This window comes from Apium graveolens, chromosome 8 (assembly GCF_009905375.1).
Source record: "Apium graveolens cultivar Ventura chromosome 8, ASM990537v1, whole genome shotgun sequence".
Taxonomy (NCBI): Eukaryota; Viridiplantae; Streptophyta; class Magnoliopsida; order Apiales; family Apiaceae; genus Apium; species Apium graveolens.
This window is the reverse complement of record NC_133654.1, coordinates 98,428,651-98,450,801: the sequence shown is the minus strand read 5'-3', so window position 1 is coordinate 98,450,801 and position 22,151 is coordinate 98,428,651. Positions and strand designations below refer to the sequence as shown.

Sequence of the window (22,151 nt, the reverse complement as noted above, 5' to 3'; positions counted from 1 at the left end):
GGATACTGCTGATAAGGCTGTTGAACTGCATTCTGAGCATTGCTCCAACTGAAATTAGGATGATTGTGGTTGTTAGGATGATAAGTAGCTGGCACAGGTTGCTGCGAATGCTAAATGTTGCTCACGAACTGAGCTGATTCACTAGAGGTTGCGCACTGATCAGTCTCATGGGCACCAGCACAAAGCTCACAGACACAAGCGATTTGATTAACTCCATAATTAGCCAAAGTGTCCACCTTCATCGTCAAAGCCTTAAGTTGGGCAGCTATAGCAGTTGCTGCATCCAATTCCAGAATTCCTGCCACCTTTCCTTGAGTCAGTCTCTGGGAAAGATTCTGGTACTCATTAGCAGCCATCAGTTCAATAAGTTCATAAGCTTCATCGTAGCTTTTAGCCCACAAGGCTCCTCCTGATGCTGCATCGAGCATGGGTCTAGAAGTAGCACCCAATCTATTGTAGAAACAGTTGATAATCATCCAATCAGGCATGTCATGGTGTGGGCACTTCCTCAGCATCTCCTTATATCGATCCCAAGCCTCACACAGAGATTCTCCAGTTTGCTGAGCAAACCGAGTAAGAGCATTCCTGGTTGCAGCATCTTCGCCATAAGGAAGAATTTAGTGAGAAAATTTTGAGCAAGATCTTCCCAAGTGGTGATAGACCCTACTGGTAGAGAATGTAACCAGTACTTAGCTTTGTCCCTCAGAGTGAACGGGAAGAGTCGTAGCTTGATAGCATCTTCAGTCACATCATTGAACTTGAATGTGTCGCAGATCTCGATGAAATCCCTGATGTACATGTTGGGGTCTTCAATAGGAGAACCCCCAAACTGAACTGAGTTTTGTATCATCTGAATTGTGCTTGACTTGATCTCAAAAGTGTTAGCCCTGATGGCTGGCCTGATGATGCTTGACTGAATGTCATTGATCTTAGGCTGAGAATAGTCCATCAAAGCCTTAGGATTTTCTGCTTGATCACCCATCTCTACTAAAACTGGTTCTTCGACTTTCTCCTCTTCTTCTACCTTCTTTTCTTCTTCAAAAACTTCCTTTCGAACCACCACAACTTCTTCCTTGGCTTTATCCAGAGTTCTCTTATGAGTACGTGAACGCGTATGCATACACCCTCGCTAGAGTACCTGAAATAATGCAAGGAAACGAATAAGTAACAATGTCCGAGTCAATGAACTTTAACGACCACTGATGGAAAGTATATAAACTATAAATTAACACTGCAGTCCCCGGCAGTGGCGCCAAAAATTTGTTAGTCGCTAAACATGCGCTAATAATACACGCAAGTATACGCGTTCGCAAGTAATATAGAATCTTTTCTAGTTCGTTCCCACAGAGACTAGCTTGGTTAACTAATTAATTTATGCACTTAAGCAACAATGTATGGTTATTATTCAATGCCAAGATGATAACAAATTGAGGTTGTTTATAACTAAGAATTAAACTAACAATTATAACTAAGAGAATAAGATTGACTAAATTAATATATATGACAAACATGGTATTCTAACTTCATTAAATACTTCATTCAATAGCCTTATTATTCTTAACCTTAGCATGCAATGGTGATGACACTAACCAGATAACACGAAACTGATAAACGCCAACTTTCGTTGCACGAATAACATACTACCAGACATCCACAAAAGAGATAGAAGCTGAATAGACACCAATTATATTGAGATCCTATATGTCTATAGAATTTGACAACATAACGGTTTAAGTTCAAGTTATATATCTTGATTACATAGGGCAAGTAAGATGGTTAAAATTACCTACAATTCATGCATAACAAATACATGAACCTATGCTAGCATGGCAAGTTCTAAATTCTTAAATTCACTTTCGCTTCATTAAAAATTAACACACTATCTTATAAGTTTGTGATGCTTATAAGACGAATACACACAACCAATACTAGGTTATCATACAATCACCACATACTAAGTCATCAAAACAAATTAACTAAAGAAATCCATAAATAAATCCGTTAGAATCCCATGATAATGATTAGCCCATAATCGGACTCACCATCAACGTGGGTTCCCATGAAAGCATGGTATAATAAATGTAGTATTTATACTTAAATAACAAAACCAAGTACGAAACAAGAGTAAGGTTCAAAAATAAGAAAACTAGCATCCAAGTTACAACTTAGAACACAGATTTACAAGTAAAAACAAGATCCTCTTCGTCTTCGTTGAATCATGCTAACACGGTCTTCTTACAACTCTCCTTGATATGTCTCTGGCTTGATATCTTATTAAAAATGACCTAAAGTTATGATTATATAGCAGCCCTGATCAGCAGAGCAAAAAAAAAGATATAAATGAGTTAAAAAATGACTTTTTTAGAAGTCCAGAAATCAGTCTTCTGTTCAAAACAGGATTCTTGAAACCCGACCTGGCGCGGCCGCGCGCTTGATCAGTGCGGGCGCGCTAGGCTTCTGCCAAAACTTGACTTCTTCTTTTTCTTGCATATTTGAGCCGGTCTTCGCGAGCTTTATTCCTTAGACACCAACCTAACACCATATTAGCATCAAATCAATGCTAATTCACTTGATTCTCAGATTAATGCCTGATATGCAAAAACACTAGAAAACACATTAAAATACCAATAACTTGAGTACAATTACACCAATTCAAAACTTAATAGAGCATTATAAAGTGTCATAAATGCCACTCAATACCGGTTGAGCAGGATTTTGAGAACAAAGAAGCATTATCATTTCCATGCAAATATGAAGATATGCAAAGATGCTGGAATAGAGTAATGAAGTAGCATGGAGTTAGACTAGATATAGTTTTGTTTTATTATCTTGTCTTACTGTCATGTAAACTTGGTGATATATAAACCAAGTGTAGCAAGTAGAATAAATAACTAAGCAAGCAATTTTATTTTCAAAAGAGAAATAGATAAGGCTGTATTTGCAGAATTTCTCTGTAGTTTGTTTGTTCAACTTGTAAAGCAGCTGTGAGCTATTCAAAACTTCACAGAGTTCTCAATCTGATATATATATATATATTTATATATCTGGTGGATACTTTCAAATCCACCAGAAAGTTTTAAAGCTTGTGTTTTATTACTTAGTGTTTTGATTTCTATTACTTCTTCATTCCGCATTACAGCAAATCAAACACTGTTATATATACTAAGTTAAAACAATTTTAAAATTTCAAAAGTAGCCAAAATTACATTCAACCCCCCTTCTGTAATTCTTGTTGTATTGTTAGGGAATAACAAATCTATTATGCAATAATTTGTATAAAATATAAGAAGAGAGTCAGTTTTGTGTTTTTATTTTTATAAAAAGGAAAGTTTAATTATTTGTAATTAAGTGGAGAGAAATTTCATTATTTTTAATTGCTTGTAAATCAAAAGTAGAAGAGAAAAAGAAAGAGGGAATTTTTCTATTTACCTAATTGCCCCTAAAATGTTATATATATACTCCCTTCCTCCCCATTTTTCTTTCTTCCGCCACCCACTCTCTCCCTCTCTCACTCTCTTTTCTCTCTCTTGCCTCTCAGTACAATCTTTCTCCGTTTTCTCTCATTTCTTGGTTGTTTTTGAATCCGAGACCATGGTTGAGTCCCGTTTTACTCCTAGTTTCCTTCTTCTAGCTTGCATGTCATTTTTATGTTGATCGAAATCGAAACCATCAAACCTGGGTTCGAGTTTTAGACACAAGGATGATTGTTTGATTCAGTTTTTGTTAGTCCCTTAACAATATAGCAAGAATTACAGAAGGGGGGTTGAATGGAATTCTTGAACCTTTTTCTTAAAATAAAAATATTAAAACTCGAATATAAATATAAGTGTATTGACTAGCACAATGCGGAATAAGAACTTAAAGTGAATCAAAACATAAGTAATTAAAAACAAGAGTCTTTAAAAACTTTCTGGTGGATTTAAACAATTCCACTAGAGATATATATTATATCGAGAGAACTCTGTGTGCAAGAATGCTCACAACTGCTTACAAATATGAACTGCTGAGAATACAGAGAAATGTTAATAATTCTGCTTACAAATGTTTCTCTATTGTTGTATCTCAGTTCTCCTTTTTTTATTTGCTACTTCTTGGTTTATATATTACAAAATTACAAAGTCAAAAAGATAGGATAATTATAAAAACTATCGGGTCTAATGTTTTGCTACTTTGTTCTCTATTACCCAGTTAATGGCTTCCTCATTCCATTTACACAGACTTCGACGCATGTGACCAGTTGTCACTGTCAACTGATATTTGAATACTTTATTAGTTGAGTACATGATAATTCGTCGACTTTGTGATCATCCATTGATGGCTTCATTGATCATCCGTCGACTGCTATATTGAACATCCGTTGATAGCTATTTGATCATCTGTCGATGGCTTTGTTGATCATCCGTCGGTAGCTATTTTGGCACTTGACTTCAATTCATTTATGCAGAATTACAAGACATCATCTATGTATAATTAATCAACCTATTCTGCATATCTAGTTAAAGTCAACATGACTAATATGCTACTACAAATTCTAAACAAAGGTGTATGCAGAAATGAGCTACAGACTTATTATTACATAAGCTACTCACTCGATGGATAATAAGTCATCATCCGTCGGGACTATAATGAGTTATCCATCGGGACTATAATTCTTATCCGTCGAGTGCTACATTATTTCACTAAGTAAAATCTACTTAGGTGTTTTGTTCATGAAATCATCAAGTGCACAACATATGCACAACAATCTCCCCCAATTTATGTCTACTGGAATTGTAGCCATAAATTAAGAAATACTTAATGATAACAAAACATCCTAAACATACAGCTTTAAAGAAAAGTAGATAATACTGAAAAGTGCTTCAAATAATCAAAATGTACAAAGTTTAGCTCACAATCATTTTTCAAGATGCTCCACTAGCCTGAGTAGATTTATCTAGTTCCTTGAAGGTCTGGATCTTCTTCCAAGCTTTCTATTGTTTTCATCAATCTGATTTTGGAGCTGCCTATGGAATTCCAGTTCATCAGATTCTGAGAGATTTAGCTTTCCTTGCATTTCCAAGAGAGTCTCATTGCTAGAGATGCTCAATTGGTCTTCTAATCTAAAGAATCTTCTCACACCTTTGTCATCCATGAATTCCATCAGCCAGTAGGGCCTTAGATGCACTCTTCTCCCTGTGTATGGGATGATTAGAGTCTTTGAGAGTGCATCTTTAGCTCTAACACTCCTTAGTTCTTCAATCTTCTTCAATACTAGTCTTCTTGCAGTGATATTGAACCCAAAGTTCTTCTTGAAGGATGAATAAACTTTAATGAGTACAGCTTGGCTCTCTTGAAGAATCCTGTGAAGTGGCCACTGAATCTCCCTTCCTCCTTTATACTTGAACAATAACCTTTCAGGTAGGTTTCTGTATGCATCAATTCCCCTCACTTCATCTAGCTCATCCAGATAGAGGTTTAGTTCAGAAAATTCTTTGATGTCACACAAGCACAGATAGTCTCCCCTATTGACTTTGGGCTGAGCTTTGATTATGGACTTGGATTTGAGAGGTGACAGCTTCACTTTCTTGACTGCTCTTGACTTTGTCCTTTCTGGCTTGCTAAGGATTGGTAGATTGAAGTCTGGAATTGGTATGTTATCCCATTCTATTGGCTCATCCTTGGGCACAATAGGTTCACCATGAATATTCCTGTAGGGATCCACTACCCTTATATCTTCAAATACCACAGAGGGCTTTGATGCTTGAGTTGTAGCTAGTGTGGATTCCTTAGGAAATTGATCTTCCAATTCCTTGTCAACAATATCCAGTTTCCTTTTAGTTCTTTTAGCCAGTTCTTTCTTTCTTGGAGATTTCTTCTGTTCTTCAACTTGCTTCTTTGATTCAGTGGCTTCAGATGGTTGAGAGGGAATTTGTTGAGATGAATTCACAGCCTGTAGCTTGGCCAAGATAGCAATTTGCTATTTCTTTTGTTTAGCCTGCTTTGCATCTAGAGCAGCTTGCTTCTTTTCCTGCTTCAATCTGGCTTTTTCTTCTCTCTTTGCTTGAGCAAATTGAGGATGTCCAGCTACCACACAAATTTCCTTCCCATTTCCGAATATCTTAGCAATTCTTCTTTTTGAAACTGAATCAGCTGGATCTTTATTGAAGACAATTAATCTTGACAGAAGCTTCTTCTCATCAGGCTTGGGTGTCTCATACATAGTGTCCAAGGGGTTCTTCAAGGATGATTTTGAGTAGTTTGCCCTTAGTTTAAGAATCATTTCAGCCTTTGGAGACTTGATGCAGGAAGATTGTCCTCTTTCCAGATAGTTCATGCTCATCTCATTCACACTGATTTTCTTGACTTGGGAGTGATGGATGGCTGACTTAACTGGTTCCTTGACAAGTTAGAACTTCTTCTGTATCTCCTCATCAATCTTCTCCCAGTTGATCAAACTCAACTTTTCTTTCTCAGCAACTCTCAAGTTGGCTGCTGCTGCTTGAATCAGATCTATACCATCTGCAACTGGTGGCTTTGAGACGGTAATTGAAGGCACAATTACTTTACTGATTTGTATCCGAAGCTTCTCCCCCTCACTTGGTCCTTTCTCCCCCTTTTTGTTATTATCAAGTTGAGGGGTCAAGCCTTGTGCTTTAGCCAGTTGCATTAAAAGACTGGTCTGAGATTGTTGATATTGAAGAATGGTGACCACAGAGTTTTCAATAACTTGAACTCTGTCCTCCAATTTGGCCAGCTTCTTTTCAGCATCTGATTCTCTTCTCAGTCTCAGTAATAGATCCTGCATGGTACTATAGGGCATGATTGAATCCAGCTTCTCAGAATTGTGGGTCTTCAAGTTAGCTATATCCTTTTTGAGTTCATCTACATTCAGATTCTGTCTTAATTGCTATAGCTTCATGAGGTGTAGAGAATCTAGGTGAGCTTGAAGAATAGCCTTGGTACCAGCATTTGAGGTGTTCTAAATGGTCTTTTGGATAGACATGATTTGTTTGACTATGGATACATTGAATTGTCCTGGTGTAGACTCTTTTGTCAATGCCCATTCAGGTAGATCTGGAATAGAACCTGGGCCTTCATCTCCCCCTAAGTTCATGCTTCCATCAAATAAAATAGAGTCATCATCATTAGAATTTACTCCAAATTCTTCAGATGGCTCACCAGCTGTAGGAGGCATCAAATTGACAACAGCTTTATCCCTTTGTAGAGATTCTGAAGTATGTACTAGATTTAGAGTTTTCTCTGCCTCCTCATTGCCCTGAGCAGCCAACAGTTGATAGGCTGACACAAGATGAGTAAAAGTGTCAGCATCCAAAGAAATGTTATCAATTACAGCTTTGTAATATTGCTGAAATTGTCTTTCCTTTTCAGCATCATCCACTTTCATTGACTCATGAGCAATGGCTGGATCCACCCTTATACCCTCTGTACCTGCTTTTCTCTCATGTTCTCTCTTTTGTTGCATCAGGGTCTCACCCTGGCTCCCCACCCTCACCTTCATCTACTAAGGTGGGACTCCTCTCACTCCCTTTTGCCAATCCTGAAGAAATGGAATGCTGATTTTCACTCATTTCCTCTCCTTTTTCCTGGGAGCAACCCAGACTCTCACTCAAAACACTCTGCTCTCTCAATCCTAAGAGTGACTGTACAACCCCTAAGTGTTCTGCACTTGAAATGATTGAAGTTTGAAGTTGTGCAGACTCGACGGATAATTACTGTTAGGCTTATCCGTCGGGATACAATCACTACTCGACGGATGAGCAATATCCGTCGAGAGAGTAGAAATGAATGAGCTGGGAAGAGAAACTATTGTTGACTCTATGCCGATTGAAGATATTTTAGGCACATATGACACAACAATTCCTGAAAGAATTGGCAAGTGAGCCAACAAATCATCTAAAAGATGATGCTCACTTGTACTAGATTTTGGCTTCCCCAACAGAGTTAAAGAAGGGGAATCAGGAATTGATGTATTTATCATATCCACATCCAGAGAGTTTGTTGGTGAGTATGATGTTTGAGCTGCTTTTATAACTAGAGATTTTGGTTGTGACTCCAAATTTATTGGAGCCACATCAAACTGAACTTGAGAAGGTGCAGTGACTGTGTCTTTAGCACCAGTTTGCACTGTGTGTGTACCCTGTGCATCCCCAGAGGTTTTAGATTTCTTCTTTCTTATATAAGTTTGGGGTGAGCTTGTGTCGCTAACCCTCTTGGCATGTGCTCTTGGTTGAGAGCTTTGTTCAATAACTACATCCTTTTGGGAGGATGCAGCTAGAAGTGAGCTTTTATCCTTTTTAAGCACTGCAGTTTGTTGGGAAACTGCAGTGTGGCTAGGCTAGGATTCACTCAACTCTCCATCCTTATTCTTGGGATTTTGAAATGGTAGTAAGTTTGGCAGCTTTGGTAGGCAACTGTTTGGTCATTGGCACAGTTGTCATAGCTACTCCTGAACTCAAAGAAATTAGGGAGGTTGGAATAGTTGTAGGGATGGATGAACTTACCTCACTTACCTGAGGTGCTTGCATTGCAGGAAAGTAGAACATTGGCACATCCTTGTGATGATTGGCCCTGTTCAGATCTGCAATTATCCTTCTCTCTTGAACCCAACAATTCAGTTTGTTGTTAGGGTTCTCAAGCATAATTTCTTCACAGAGGTGATTAGCCAATAACATAAGAAATCTAGCATAATACACATTCTTACCTCTTTTATTTAACTCCCCTAATTTATATCCTAACTCAAACAAGACAAGGTCACTGAAGTTATAAAATTTATCTGTAACTAGCATGTTAAGCATGGAAATGTTCACTGAATCAAAATTATTGATTTTTCCAGAGAAAACCTTTGTAACTACATCACACATGAAACTCCACTCCTTCCTAAGACCCATTCTCCTAATATCACTCAGTTTAGAAGTAGGAAGTGCATAATGCATGGAATTTAGCATATTGATAATATCAGTGTCATTGTGTGGTGAAGTCACATTGTTATCAGGAATTTTGAAACATGCTTTTGTCACATCACTATTGATACAGAATTCTTTACCTTTGATGGTTAGAGTGATGGTCTTATCTGTAGAGTTGTAGGTAGCAGTGGTCCACATCTCTTCAACAACTTCACAGAAGATTGTGGGTGATTCCAGCATGGTATAATTGAGCTTGCAATTCTTCACAAAGTCCATCATCTTGTGATAGTCCTCCGATTGCTGAATACCCTTGTTAACTAACGCAATGAAGTTGTTCTTCTCATAAATGAACCCATTTTGAGACATAATCTTTACTACAGGTGCCATTGTTAGAGAATAAACTTGAAGAGAAGGAGAGTAAGTGCTTGAGAGAGAATGAAATTAGAGTAGTTGAATTGAGAATGATAAAAGAGAAGACTATTGAAATGAAATAAGCTTTTATACTATCTCAAAAATAACTGATAAAAATAATAAAGTAAAATAAAGTGACCAATAGAAATTGCCTAAAATGGTCGTTTTAAAAATAAAGTGTAGAAATTCACCCATTATCCGTCATGTAATGCTTACAAACTGTAAGTATACTCGATGGATAATGTACAGGGAATTAACGGCTTAGATTAAGACAATTCGACGGATGAGGATAAACTGCTATCCGTCGAGACATAAAGTATTCCAGAAAAGAAATTAATTTTTATTAGCAAATTGTATGTCGACGGATGACCAAACTCGATGGATAAGGGTCATCCGTCGAGATGTAAATTTTGACTTAGCCAAAATTTCATCCAAGACTGAAAAATCAATTGAATTTCTGGCTGCATTTCAACTTGCAAAATAACTCAAATAGATTTAAGAATAATTAAGCATACCTAACTCACTTACCAACCTTGAAAAGGTGGATTCATCCAGTGGCTTGATAAAGATATCTGCAAGTTGCTTCTCACTTGGAACAAAATGTAGCTACACAGTACCATTCATTACATGTTCCCTTATGAAATGGTACTTGATATCTATGTGCTTTGTCCTTGAATGTTGTACTGGATTTTCAGTTATGGCAATTGCACTTGTGTTATCACAGAAAATAGGAATCCTCTCAACTTGCAAACCATAGTCCAGCAATTGATTTCTCATCCATAAAATCTGTGCACAACAACTGCCAGCAGCAATATATTCAGCTTCAGCTGTAGAAGTAGAAACTGAATTTTGCTTTTTACTAAACCAGGACACAAGCTTGTTTCCTAGAAATTGACAGGTTCCTGTTGTACTCTTTCTATCAATTCTACAACCTGCATAATCTGCATCTGAATAACTAGTTAGATCAAAACCAGAATCTCTAGGGTACCAAATGCCAAGGTTTGGTGTTCCCTTGAGATATCTGATAATTCTCTTAATAGCTATTAAGTGAGATTCACTAGGATCAGCCTGAAATCTAGCACATAAACATGTAGCAAACATTATATTTGGCCTACTAGCTGTCAAGTACAGAAGAGAGCCAACTATGCCTCTATAACTAGAAATATCCACAGACTTTTCAGTACTGTTTAATTCAAGCTTAGTTGTTGTGGCCATGGGAGTTTTTGCAGATGTGCAATCCATTAGATCAAACTTCTTTAAAAGATCAAAAATATATTTAGTTTGACTAATGAATATTCCATCACTAACTTGCTTAACTTGTAAACCAAGAAAGTAAGTTAGTTCTCTCATCATACTCATTTCATAAATACTTTGCATTAATTTGGCAAACTTTTTGCGAAGTTTCTCATCTGTAGAGCCAAAAATAATGCTATCTACATAAATTTGAACAAGTATACTAGAGCCATTAACATTTCTGAAAAATAAAGTTTTATCTACAGTACCTCTTGTGAAGTGATTTTCCAAAAGGAACTTTGATAAAGTGTCATACCAGGCTCTAGGTGCTTGCTTCAGTCCATAAAGTACTTTCAAAAGATAATAGACATGTTCTGGAAAATTTGGATCTTCAAAACCAGGAGGTTGACTGACATAAACTTCTTCCTCCAAATCTGCATTCAGAAAGGCACTTTTGACATCCATTTGATAGACCTTGAAATTTATATGAGCTGCATAGGCTAAAAAAATTCTGATGGCTTCAAGTCTTGCAACAGGAGCAAATGTTTCATCAAAATCTATCTTTTCTTGCTGACAATAGCCCTTAGCAACCAATCTAGCTTTGTTCCTGACTACTATACCATTTTCATCCATCTTGTTTCTGAATACCCACTTGGTGTCTATTGGATTCTTTCCTTTAGGCTTGGGTACCAGCTTCCATACATTGTCCCTTTCAAATTGGTTTAGCTCCTCCTGCATAGCTAAAATCCAATCAGGATCCAACAAAGCTTCTTCTACCTTCTTTGGTTCTTCCTTGGAAAGAAAGCTGTTGTATAGACAATCTTCCTGAGTTGCTCTTCTTGTTTGAACTCTAGAAGAAACATCACAAATGATAAGCTCAAAGGGGTGATCTTTTGTCCATTTCCTTTGTTGAGGTAGATTAGCTCTAGATGAAGAAACCTCATTGTTGTCTTGATGTGTGATTGAGATTTGATTGTTAGAAACTCCCCCTGAGTTTGTGGATCTTTGATTTGAGAAAGGGGAACTTTCTATAGGTGATCCACCTTGACTTCCTGCCCCTTTTGATAACCCGATGGATGGTGAATTTTGAGTACCGACGGATGAAGCTGGTTGTCTCCCGACGGATAACGCAGATTGCCTTCTAACGGATGAAGCATTATGCAACTCGACAGTTGTTGAGTTTTGTGCTTCATTGATAGCAGATTTATCTGCATTATCCTTAGATACTGTTTCTTGATCACTTTCATCATCACTGTCATCACTAACCATCTCCACATTATCGAATTTGAGGCTCTCATGGTAATCTCCATCTTTCAGTCCTTCAATCTTTTTATCATCAAACACAGCATGTATTGATTCCACAACAATGTTGGTTCTTAGATTGTAGACTCTATATGCTTTATCAATAGCATATCCAATAAAAATTCCTTCATCTGCTTTAGCATCAAACTTCCCATTTTGATCAGTTTGATTTCTCAGAATATAGCATTTACAGCCAAAGACATGAAGAAAGTTTAGAGTTGGCTTCTTTTTCTTGAACAATTGATAGGGAGTCATGCATTTTGCTTGATTAACCAGAGAAAAATTCTGAGTTTAACATGCAGTATTTACAGCTTCAGCCCAGAAATATGTTGGCAATTTTGATTCTTCAAGCATTGTCCTTGCAGTTTCAATGAGTGATCTGTTCTTCCTTTCCACTACTCCATTATGTTGTGGAGTCCTTGCTGCTGAAAACTTATGCAAAATCCCATTTTCCTCACAAAATGTTCTCATGACAGAATTCTTGAACTCAGTTCCATTGTCACTCCTGATTCTTCTGACCTTGAAAACAGAATAATTATTGACTTGCCTTATGTGATTGATGATGATTTCACTAGCCTCATCTTTAGACTTTAGGAAATATGTCCAAGAGAACTTTGAGAAATCATCTACAATTACTAGGCAAAATCTTTTCCTTGAGATTGACAATACATTGACTGGTCCAAACAAATCCATGTGAAGTAGTTGCAAAGGCTCTTCAATTGCTGAATCAAGTTTCTTCTTGAATGATGCTTTAATCTGCTTCCCTTTTTGATAGGCATCACACAGTCCATCCTTTGAAAACTCCACTAGAGGAATGCCTTTAACCAGTTCTTTCTTTATCAGGTCATTCATGGTCTTCAAGTTTAAATGGGATAGCTTCTTGTGCCATAGCCAACTTTCATCCTGACTTGCTTTACTGAGAAGACAAGTTACAGACTCTGCATTGGATGAGTTGAAATCAGCTAGGTACACATTTCCTTTTCTCACACCAGTGAGAACCACTTTGTTGCTTCTTTTATTGGTCACAAAATAGGCTTCTGAATTGAAGGTTACTGAATTGCCTTTATCACAGAGCTGGCTGATGTTCAACAGATTGTGTTTGAGACCATCCACTAAGGCAACCTCCTCAATGATGACATTGTCCTTTGAAATCAAGCCATATCCCACAGTATAACCCTTGCTGTCATCTCCAAAAGTAATACTTGGACCAGCTCTCTCTTTAAACTCTGTGAGCAGGGTAGAATCACCAGTCATGTGTCTTGAACAACCACTATCCAAGTACCAAAGATTCTTTATGTTTCCCTGCACACATCAAAATCAAATCAAGTTGATTTTGGTACCCAAGTTTCCTTGGGTCCTGCCTTATTAGCTTTCTTTTTCTGTTTCTTAGGTCTTATCTCATTTGACTTAGGAATTTCAGATTCATCCTTAGTCATCTGAGTTGGACCTTTGAAACCATTCATTGCAACAGAATTATCATGCATATTCTGATTAACAGGAAATGGCATGCTTGGTGTAAACATGTTATTCCAGTAAGGCATGCTAAATGGCATTTGTGGCATACTATATGCATCATAATAAGGATTAGGTGCAAATGACATATTAGCAAACTGTGCATTCATGTTCTGTGTAGGAAAAGCATTAACAGGCATGGGAGGCATGGCATTCATGTTAGGAAATTGAGGCTGAACAGACATGGGAGTAGGCATGGCATATTTGCAATTAACAGATAAATGATTTACACTACCACACTTGACACAGATTTTTCTAGGAGCATATTTATCAGGTGTGTAGTTATTGTGTTTGTTAATCCCTACTTTACCATTCCTATTGTTTTTCCTTTTAGTCTCTGTTTTTACCTCAATTTTCTCAAGTTTGTCACTTAACTGTTTGACAGTCATGTGACCAACATTAGCCTTTTTCCCTTTCCTAACTTGACTAGACTCTCCTGAAATAAAGTTCTTGGAAACAGACCCATACTTCTCATTCAGCTTGACTAGTTTGGCTTTACTAATGGGCTTGCTCACAACCGACAGATGAGGATTTTCATCATTCGATGGATAACACTTTTTGTTATCCGACGGATAATCCTCATCATCCGTCGAGTCTACATCTGTTAGTAGTCCATCTACCAATTTAAGTTCTAGTTTCTCTTTGTTCTTTTTTCAGGCTTCATCACAGAAAGACTCAATTCCTTGAACTTCGGTGATTTGAGCATGGACATCCCTGAATGTTTTTCATGCTTTAATCACCTCTTGTTCACACTCGAGCTGCTTCTTCAAAATTTCTTCCTTCTTTAAGGACTCAGTTAATTCCTCCTTGGCAATTTTACACTCAATTCTTAATTTCTCAATATCAATAAACTGAGACTCAATAAGCACATTATTCCTCTCACTTAAAAACAAATTGTAATCTTTGATTTTAGCATTTTCTTTAGTAAGAGACTTAAGTGTAACACGCAAATGATTTAATTCTATAGACATGTCATTTATGACATCACTACACTCAGCTTTAGATAAATGTGCAAGATTTATAGTAATTACCTGATTGCTTGAGGAACTTGTCTCTGTCTCATCAGACATGGCCATTAGGGCTAGATTGACATAGCTGACATCTTCATCTTCATCCAGACCATCTGCTGCCCAGTCATTCTCTTGTGTAATAAAAGCCCTTTCTTTTTGTTTGAGTAGATCAAAGTATTTTTGCTTATAATCCACAGACTCAAACCTTTTCTTACAGGAATCTGACTTTCTACACTCACTTGCAAAATGCCCTGCCAAGCCACATTTGAAACATTTGAATTTTGACTTATCCACCATGTTTCTATTTGGCTTGGCTGCTCCAAAGTTTTTCTTGAACTTGAGCTTGGAAAATCTCCTGGAAAGAAATGCTAGATGCACATCAATGTCCTCCATGTCATCTTGGCTCAATGAATCTTCACTTTCTACTGCAAGCCCCTTGCCCTTGTTCTCACAGACCTTTGAAGTTGATTCAACAGCTTCCATCTTCACTTCCTTCTCCTTTTCCAACTCAGTAACTAGTGCAATGGATCCTCCTTTCTTTTTTCCTCTCTCCATCCTTTCATCCTGCTCTATTTCATGCTCATAGGTTTTCAGGATGTCATACAGTCTCTCCAAAGTAAACTCCTTATAATCTTGTGAGTTTCTTAATGAGACTGTCATTGGTTTCCATTCCTTTGGAAGAGATCTAAGGAATTTCAGATTAGAGTCTTTAGTCTGATAGACCCTTCCATGCAACTTGAGAGCATTTAGTAGTTTTTGAAACCTACTAAAGATGTCAGTGAAAGACTCACTTTCCTCATTGTGAAAATGCTCATATTGCTGAATCAAGAGTTGCATCTTATTTTCTCTAACTTGCTCAGTGCCATCACAGATTATCTGTATAGTATCCCAAACTTCCTTGGCAGTTTTGTAGTTGATAATGTTGTCAAACATGTCTGCATCAACTCCATTAAACAAAATATTCATGGCCTTTTTATCCTTCCTGACTTATTCAATGTCAGGATCAGACCATTCATGCCTTGGCTTGGGGACTGATGGCTCGTTTCCTGTTGCAGCTCTTATTGGAACATGAGGGCCTCTTTCTATGCAGTCCACATAGGCCTCATCTTGAGAAAGTATATGAAGATGCATCTTTACCTTCCAATGATGGTACTTATCTTTATCTAGAAAAGAAATCTTGACTCCAACATCCTTCTTGTTCATCTTGCTGAATTGTTTTGATCTTTAAACTCTTTATAAGTTAAGAGCTTGCTCTGATACCAATTATTAGTCCCTTAACAATATAGCAAGAATTACAGAAGGGGGGTTGAATGGAATTCTTGAACCTTTTTCTTAAAATAAAAATGTTCAAACTCGAATATAAATATAAGTGTATTGACTAGCACAATGCGGGATAAGAACTTAAAGTGAATCAAAACACAAGTAATTAAAAATAAGAGTCTTTAAAAACTTTCTGGTGGATTTAAACAATTCCACCAGAGATATATATTATATCGATAGAACTCTGTGTGCAAGAATGCTCACAGCTGCTTACAAATATGAACTGCTGAGAATACAGAGAAATGCTAATAATTTTGCTTACAAATGTTTCTCTATTGTTGTATCTCAGTTCTCCTTTTTTTTATTTGCTACTTCTTGGTTTATATATTACCAAAATTATAAAGTCAAAAGATATGATAATTATAAAAACTATCGGGTCTAATGTTTTGCTACTTTGTTCTCTATTACCCAGTTAATGGCTTCCTCATTCCATTTACACAGACTTCGACGCATGTGACCAGTTGTCACTGTCAACTGATATTTGAATACTTTATTAGTTGAGTACAAGATCATCCGTCGACTTTGTGATCATCCATTGATGGCTTCATTGATCATCCGTCGACTGCTATATTGAACATCCGTTGATAGCTATTTGATCATCCGTCGATGGCTTTGTTGATCATCCGTCGGTAGCTATTTTGGCACTTGACTTCAATTCATTTATGCAGAATTACAAGACATCATCTATGTACAATTAATCAACCTATTATGTATATCTAGTTAAAGTCAACATGACTAATATGCTACTACAGATTCTAAACAAAGGTGTATGCAGAAATGAGCTACAGACTTATTATTACATAAGCTACTCACTCGATAGATAATAATTCATCATCTGTCGGGACTATAATGAGTTATCCGTCGGGACTATAATTCTTATCCGTCGAGTGCTACATTATTTCACTAAGTAAAATCTACTTAGGTATTTTGTTCATGAAATCATCAAGTGCACAACATATGCACAACAGCTTTGGTGAAAAGTGATGTGTTGGTGTTGATTGTTAAGCAAAAATCGGTAGTTTTCAAGTAGGAAACCCTCGATTTCGAGGGCACCACCGAGAACTGCCGCCACCGGCGATGAACTCCGGTGAGCTGGTGGTGAACAGTGATGCAAAGTCTGAGTTCTATAATCCCTACAAAATATCCTATTTTTTATTGATGTATGTCATGTTATTTGGAAAATTCGAATGAGATTCTTGGTTTTATATGATTTTTGGTTCAGTTTTTGTGATGAACTTGATCGATTAGAATTGACTCGTAGTTTTGGGTTGAAATTAGATGTGATTCATGATTTAGAGCATGCATTTCGATTTTAAGTGAATGCATGCTAATTTTATATGTGTTTCGATGATATATTTGATTATTGGTTAAATAAAAAATCAAATGTTGGATTCGAATGCATGTGAAATTGATATGTGTATACACTACGCCATAAGTGCACATAGGCAACCCCTACTATACAGTTGTATACGGCCTAAATGGTGTTGCATAAGGTAATAGACAACACCACGCAGGGGTTGCCAATGTGGACGTGGCCGTAGAGCCCTAGGGCAATGAATTATGCAATACCAGAAAGCGTTGCATTATGCGTATTTTGCAACAATAAAAGCGTACAATGACAACAACACTTAGTGTTGCATAAAATGAAGCCACATCACCACTGTGTCCTACGTGGCAAGTGACACGTCATTTTTCCACATCAGCAATGGGCTCCACTTTTGCCACGTCAGGAGTGGGTCCCACAATATGTAATACAACACTGATTTTAGTCATTTGCAACACCATTTTTATTCATATGTAACATCATGTTTAGTCTTATTTAACACCATATAGAGTCAAATGCAACACTTTAAAAATTAAAAAAATTGACATAGTTATTCTGCTTTTACATTATTCCTAGAGCTGGCAATTCGCGTCGTACATATACTTTCGTGTTGTGTACTTTCGTATTTCGTGTAGTGAAGGGCAAACATATATCCGACTCGTTTAGCATTCGTGTACTTAAGGGTAAACACATATCCGTAACTCATCGCTTCGTGTTCGTTTCGTGTACATTTTGTGTATAAAATAAATAAATTTATTAATTAATATATAAAATATTATATAGTTGGATATAATTTCACATATATATATTTACATATATATTAAATATATATATATATATATTTACAAATAATGGTATATTTTTGGATATATTTTTATAAATATACATGAATTTTATGTATGTATACATATAATATTAGAGTAATATGTATATTTATATAAATTAATATATAAATATTAAAAAAATTATTAAAAAATTTATTATTTCGTGTACTTTCATGTCGTGTCGTATATCCAAGGGTAAACACATATCCGTACCCGTTTAGATTTCGTGTTCTTTCATGTCGTGTACTTTCGTATTCGTGTACCAAAAAGCTGAACACATATCCATTTATATCATGTCGTTCTCGTGTCATTTTATCATGTTGTATACCAAATTTACAGCTCTAATTATTCCTGCCAAACAAGGCATCCAACAATTAATACAACAAGCATCCAATGAAATTTAAAACTTACTAAACTGTTTCTAAAGTCTTATCAACAAGCATAGATTAAATCGGATACTTGGTTCTAACTATCAAAGTACCAAATTCTAACTTCAAAAGAACAAATGAGTAATTTTTTCTTTTTCTTTTCTAAAATAATGTCACCTACTCATTTTAACTCTAGCGTCTGCAGACAACCCATCTTTATTTATCATGAATGATGTTGTTCACTTCCCATGCTCAATATTTTCATTTTTCGAGGTAGCTCCGCAGATTCCAAGGTACTGGCATGATATAAGATGTTGTCACTCCCTGTAGATTTGTCAGAATGTTACCAAACAATTACACATGTATACTATAAGAAAACAGGTCACTGCCGATAAAAAAAATGGTCGGATTCACACATGAATTACATGCACAGATGGTCCACTGCAATCATTTTTTTTTTTGAAGAACTCATCTCTCAATGTTTGATACCGGAACTCTTTAGAATAAAGAATCGAAAAATGACTCATCTCTCCAGTAGCTGCAATCATGTTTGATTACATAAAGCATGCTTAATACTTGATAGTCTAGTAAAAAAAAATTTTGACAGATACATTGATACATACATCAGTTTCAAAAATAAGTGACTAGATATCAATCTATTTCTACAAAAATACATTGGTTCTTCAGTACCAAATAGCAAGAGAAAACAAAAAATGAGATGCAGATCACTCAGTACCAACAGTATGTGTTCTTGACATAACTAGCATTTGAAACTTAAAATGCAGTAACTTGATCCTAATTTACCTGCTCGGTCTGTTCTTCTACACCATCTGCGACAAACTTCCCAGTCTGCAATCACACAAAGTAACATCATACCTTAATAACATAATAAAATATAAACAAACCATACGCACTAAGAACCACATAAACTATCTACTGTAAAAATTGGAAGCGATGTTAATATGTTCTGTGTTCGAGCTTATGACACAGTTTGGGCATTAGCCACAGCAGTAGAGAAGATTCAGTTTCCTGAAGTAAAGAGGAGCCAAGAAAAAATAAAAGTATCCAGAGCTGCCATTACAGACATGAGAATCTCAGAGGCAGGCCCGAGACTTGTTACAAACATTCAGTTGATGGTATTCTCAAACCAATCATTTGGCCCGGAGACTCTATAAAGAAGCCTGAAGGATGGGACGTATCAGGAATGGGCCTGAAGCTGAGGGTAGGGGTTCCCAAAAAACAGGTTTTATGAAATTTGTAAACGTGCAAGAAATTAATAACAGCAAGACATATAATGCTACTAGATATTGCATAGATGTTTTCAAAGCCGCTCTGGGTTCATTAAATTACAGGCTTGAACCTGAATTTATTCCTTTTGTGGATGACAGTGGTGACAGCAATGGAACATACAATGATCTAGTCAACAAGCTACAAGGCACCAAGGTTTGTACTCAGAGTAATAAATATTTCAATTATATACTTCTTGTATGTTAAAGTCCAAATTAATTTAATAATTAACTTGCAATATGCACCTAGCATCCTTAAATCACTCAGAATATATGTTTGTATACAGAGGCCAGATTATGAAGCAGTGGTTGGAGATGTTACGATAAGGGTTTATCGAGAAGAGAGAGTTGATTTTTCACTTCCTTACTCGGAGTTTGGTGTTGTGATGGTGGTAAGAGCTGAACCAGACAAGCTGAAAAGCATGTGGATATTCTTGAAGCCGTTAAGTTGGGATCTATGGCTCACAATTGTTCAGGCCCCTATCTTCATAGATCTTGTGCTTCGAGTATTGGAGCGCCACTATCATCAACCCCAACTTGGCATGCTCGTTTTGTTTCCAGTAGCAGCTCTTGCCTTTCCTGAAAGTAAGTGTTTTTACGTATGTCATATTACGATTTCAATTAAACCAGAACTAGCATATCTCAACCAAAGGTAAAACCTCCAACCAAAAGCACAGTAAACACACAAACTTATTTACAAAAACATCAAAATTATATACGAAAGAACATCTCCACATACACTCCCTTTAAAAGCAACCACAGTACCCTTGTTAATTATCAAATAAAAAAAATCAAAAACAAACCGAACCACAAGAAACCCCAAAACAACCTCAAAACTCCGATTTATCTAATTTATCCCCCAGCTAACTGTCACTCCTTTGGATAACCTATATTTATCTCTCAAATACAACATTTAAACATTCTTCATGAAGTAATGTCATGCCTCGCACTCTAAAAAATTATATTAACAGATACAAAAACACTGATTCATCTTTAACCAACTGATAAAGTGAAACTGTATATACGTCCCTCATATATGACACTTAAACATTTTCTTCCTAAAGAAGTAACTACAAACCTCATTATCCAGAAAAATTATCTTAACATGAACAAAAACCTATGATTCATTTCACTGTCAACAAATAGTCAAAGTCAAATTTATTGATTCTATTTGCTTTGCATAATCACATCCCTAACATTTCTTAATTCAAATTTTCATCCGTTTAGATTACCTAATTGGCAAACAAATCAAAATTCCAATCTCTATAATATATCCGATAAACACTATAGATATTAACATAAACAAACATCATAGTCTTAGAATAAACTTCTCAAACACAAATTTAATCTTACAAAACACGATATAACTGACCTGATCATCCACAGTAACCTTCATATGCACACTCTTACTCTTCCTCTTCATCTTATAATAACGGAGTCCAAGAATCATAAATCCCAGCACCGCAGATGCCATCGGAACAGTCCAAACAGGATTCATCCTAAACATACAATACTTCAAAAGCTCCAACAGAAGCTTCCACCAAGCTATCACTCTCTTCTCCGCCTCACTCACTTTCGCCACTCGAATCACATCCTCCACACACTCCTTATCTCCACTTTCATTAACCTCAACAACATCACTTCCTCCCTTCACCTCCCTCACCTCCACGTCATCAACAAACTCCTCATTTTTTTCCTCACTCGAACCGGACCAATACTTTCCAGACTCTTCCACACTATCACAAACAACCTAAAAATCTTCCATTGAGCACCAACACAATATTGGAATTGATCTTGTTTCGTATTGATTTTAAAGCTTGTGAAGTGACTTGCTTTCTTCACTGGATTGCTGAGGGGGGCAGGAGAGTACATCGATAGAGAGAGGGGGAGTGAAATGAGATATCTGAAAGAAATTTGAGTTGGTGAAATTTTGATCGGAGGGAAATTAGCCGCCCATTTTTTTGGACCAAAATGAGCCCAATTTTCACACCTGCTAATCTTCAAGTCCCAAATTTATTATCTTATTAAAAAATAATTATCTTAATTTTTAAAATAATTTATCTATTTTTAAAATTAAATTCGATAATAAATTAGGAGTATACATCAAACGTTAAAAGTAAGAGATTATTATCATTATAAAAAAAGAAACCTGTTTTGACTATTATTAAACCACATGATATAAATCTAATTTTTTTTTAAAAAAAACACATCTTTAAAATTAGCAGGTAACATCATCAGTACGGTTAAATCGTCGAACAAGAATTTTAAAAAAATAGAATCACCACTAGGGACAAGACTAGGTAACAAGAATCACAGTAATTTGACTACTATAAAAACACACGATATAAAATCTAATTTTTTTTAAAAAATTACACATCTCTAAAATTAGTAGGTAACATCATCCCTACGGTTGGATCAGTGAACAAGAATTTTAAAAAAATAGAATCACCACTCATGACAAGACTAGGTAACAGGAACTCGTGTTGACCGCAATTTGACTATTATAAAAATACACGATATAAAATCTAATTTTTTAAAAAAAATTACACATCTCTAAGATTAGTAGGTAACATCATCCCTATGGTTGGATCAGTGAACAAGAATTTAAAAAAAATAGAATCACCACTCAGGACAAGACTAGGTAACAGGAACTAGTGT

General features: G+C 36.3%; 1 long non-coding RNA gene and 1 other non-coding gene across 2 annotated transcripts; one reads left to right on the top strand and one right to left on the bottom strand.

Moving 5' to 3' along the window:
• Positions 1-486: 486 nt before the first annotated feature.
• LOC141682206 (small nucleolar RNA R71) lies at positions 487-593 on the top strand. The gene has a single exon (XR_012559607.1). It is a non-coding gene; the product is annotated as a small nucleolar RNA R71 (small nucleolar RNA).
• Positions 594-18,255: 17,662 nt separating this feature from the next.
• On the bottom strand, positions 18,256-21,468 carry LOC141679119 (uncharacterized). Its single transcript, XR_012558038.1, has 4 exons — positions 20,866-21,468; positions 19,862-20,072; positions 19,012-19,056; positions 18,256-18,531 (listed from the first exon to the last, which is right to left on the bottom strand). It is a non-coding gene; the product is annotated as an uncharacterized LOC141679119 (long non-coding RNA).
• Positions 21,469-22,151: the final 683 nt, after the last annotated feature.